The sequence below is a fragment of the Pan paniscus genome, chromosome 9 (assembly GCF_029289425.2).
Source record: "Pan paniscus chromosome 9, NHGRI_mPanPan1-v2.0_pri, whole genome shotgun sequence".
NCBI lineage: Eukaryota > Metazoa > Chordata > Mammalia > Primates > Hominidae > Pan > Pan paniscus.
In genome coordinates this window covers 84,063,301-84,066,799 of record NC_073258.2, presented here as the reverse complement: position 1 = coordinate 84,066,799, position 3,499 = coordinate 84,063,301, and the positions used below count along the sequence as shown (strand labels likewise).

The following is a 3,499-nucleotide window of genomic DNA, read 5'->3' as shown; positions in this document are numbered from 1 at the left end:
ATTATAGCTTTGTTTTGTTTTCTAATTTTCCACGTTGACCATGTACAGTATTAATTTTTTGAAAGGGAAAAGAAAAACCGATATTTTATTTTTATTAAAAATAAAGCTTTCAGGGCACAAAAAGGCAAACATCACATGTTCTCACTTATTTTTGGGATCTAAAAATGAAAACAATTGAACTCACGGACATAGACTGTAGAAGAATGGTTACCAGAGGCTAGGAAGGGTACTGGGGTCTGGGTGGGTTAGGTGGGCATGGTTAATGGGTAAAAATAGATAAATAAGAAGAGTGAATAAGACCTACTATACGATAGCACAACAGGGTGACTATGGTCAATAATAACTTAACCTTGTATTTTAAAATAACTAAAAGAATGTAATTGGATTGTTTGTAACACAAATGATAAGTGCTTGAGGGGATGGGTACCCCATTCTCCATGATGTGTTTATTTCACCTTGCATGCCTGTTTCAAAACATTTCATGTACATCTACTATGTACCCACAAAAATTAAATTTTTTAAAAAATATATTTTTAAAATAGTATTAATTAAATAAAGCTTCCAGGTTATGTTCTGGAAGAATAGTTTTTGGCTATGTCCAGTGTAGAGTTTAATTGACTCCCTCATTCTCTTAGGTGCTAGAGCAAACTTAGTTACTTTTTGAGAATACTCTGTAGCCATATCTACAGGGTACACTTTTGGTCTCTCCCCTCTCAGATTAATCTCAATCAATTGACAGGTTTTACATTATTTTCTGAAAATTGCAAGATCAGATCAAGACTTGGGCCCCAGTGGGTCATTTCACCATTAATCTAAAAGCATTAAATGACTAAGGTAGGTTTAAAGTAGATGAAATAGGGGAAAGGTAGAGGGATTAAGGTTCTCGATTAAATGAAACAGATAAGAATAATACATAATGTGTATAAATTAGTGTTTTCCAAAATACTTACTTAGAAATTATGATTTAACTTATTAACAATAAAAAGTATATATAGTTCCAATTATAAGTTAATACACACACATTAAATACAATTTGGAAAATACTGAAAAGAACAAATTGATTGGTTGCCTATAGACTACAAACCAAAAACAACCACTGTTGCATTTCAGTTCTTTCTTTTTTTTTAACCGTCAAGCTAGACATTTTTATTTTCCTAGGGTATACAAATAGAATTACTACAACCATCCACACAGTCTATTATTTCTTTTTTTAATTTTTTTTTTTTTTTTTTTTTTTTTTTTGAGACGGAGTCTCGCGCTCTCTCGCCCAGGCTAGAGTGCTGGAGTGCAGTGGTGCGATCTTGGCTCACTGCAAGCTCCGCCTCCCGGGTTCACGCCATTCTCCTGCCTCAGCCTCCCAAGTAGCAGGGACTACAGGCGCCCGCCACTGCGCCCGGCTAATTTTTTGTAGTTTTAGTAGAGACGGCGTTTCACTGTATTAGCCAAAATGGTCTTGATCTCCTGACCTCGTGATCCACCCGCCTTGGCCTCCCAAAGTGCTGGAATTACAGACGTGAGCCACCGCACCCGGCCCACACAGTCTATGATTTCTAAACATTTAAATATCAATGGTTTCTGGAAGATGCTGTTATCCTTCATAGTTCATTGAAAGTTCACATCCCTTCTGTGAAAGCCAAACTTTTCTTCGACCTATAAAATTGTCTTTTCAGAAGTCTCATGGGATGTTTTGTTTGCTTCTCCATATTGATCCTTAATGTGATAGATTTCATTTTCTTTCTTTCTTTCTTTCTTTCTTTCTTTCTTTCTTTCTTTCTTTCTTTCTTTCTTTCTTTCTTTCTTTCTTTCTTTCTTTCTTTTTTTTTTTTTTGTTTTGTGAGACGGAGTCTCGCTCTGTCGCTCTGTTGCCCAGGCTGGAGTGCAGTGGTGCAGTCTCGGCTCACTGCAACCTCCACCTCCCGGGTTCAAGCAATTCTCTGCCTCAGCCTTCCGAGTAGCTGGGATTACAGGCACCCGCCACCTCGCCAGGTTAATTTTTTGTATTTTTAGTAGAGACGGGCTTTCACCATCTTGGCCAGGCTGGTCTTGAACTCCTGACCTCGTGATCCACCTGCCTCGACCTCCCATAGTCACAGGCATAAGCCACCGCACCCGGCCACATAGATTTCATTTTCTAGTTGAACAATAGTCTGTTCAATCTCATAATTCTTACTGACCAGGGATACCCAATTTGACTCCATTTCTCTCAATTTAGATCCAGCGAGTTGCATGTTCTTTCTCTGCCCGTTAAACTCTTGAATATGTTTTCTTACCTTCTGAGTTCTTTCTGTGAGTGTTCAATCATACGAACTAGATTTTCATTGTGAACTTTCTAGGCTTTATATCCATGCTGTGACATTAGTTCCAGAGTCTCAGTTCTAACTGCTTGCTGCTTTAACTGGGCAATAAAATTGTTTACACATTCTTACCATGCAGCAGTGTCATTTTTTTGACGGGAGAAAGGGGCTGGAAGCTCATATCATTTCGTACTGAGCAATTCAATTGGTTGTCGAGCAGCCAGTCTTGCAAATTCATTTCTCATTATGTCAGTCATTATAATGGATTATTTTCCTTCCCCTAATTCTTCTCTGGGTTAAATGCTGTCTAGAATTTCAAATGCAGAATAATTCGGGGCTGTTAGGCAGCTCAGGTAGCTCTTAGTAGGTGAGTTTGCTCTTCCACCAGCACCTCAGCAGCTTTCCACACACCAGGGGCTTCATAACCTCGATCAAAATAAGGCAACGCCTCCACCACAACCTCTTCGGCCACCAAACTTGTGCCTGCCATTCTGGGGACCTTATGTTGGCCTATGTTTTCTCCATTTCAGTTATTTCCATCCAATTTTTAATAATATACATAACATCACATAAAATGTTATTTTATTTTTCTTACTGCTACTTTTTTTTTCTCTTTATGGAGCTATAACTGACAAATACAAATTGTATATATTACGCTGGGTGCCGTGGTTCACGCCTGTAATCCCAGAACTTGAGGAGGCTGAGGTGGGCGGATCACTTGAGGTCAGGAGTTCGAGACCAGCCTGGCTAACATGATGAAACCCCATCTCTACTAAAACACAAAAAAATAGCCAAGGGTGGTGGCGTATACCTGTAGTCCCAGCTACTCGGGAGGCTAAGCCACAAGAATCACTGGAACCTGGGAGGCAGAGGTTGCAGTGAGCTGAGATCATACCACTGCACTCCAACCTGGGCAACAGAGTGAGAATCCATCTCCAAAGATAAATAAATAAATATTGTGTATATTAATATTATACAATGTGATATAAGTTGTTTTGATATGTATATACACTGTGAAATGATAGCCACAATTAAGCTAATTAATGTGTTCATCATGTTGCATTGTTACAATTTTGTTTTTGGTGCTAAGAAAATTTAAGATATACTCTTTTAGTGAGTTTCATGCACACGATACAATATTATTAACGATAGTTATTATGTTGGACTTATTAATCCAGACCTTATTCATCCTGTTTAACTGAAAT

General features: G+C 38.3%; 1 pseudogene; it reads right to left on the bottom strand.

The window, feature by feature from the left end:
* Nucleotides 1-662: 662 nt before the first annotated feature.
* On the bottom strand, nt 663-3,037 carry LOC129393289 (pre-mRNA-splicing factor SPF27-like; annotated as a pseudogene).
* Nucleotides 3,038-3,499: the final 462 nt, after the last annotated feature.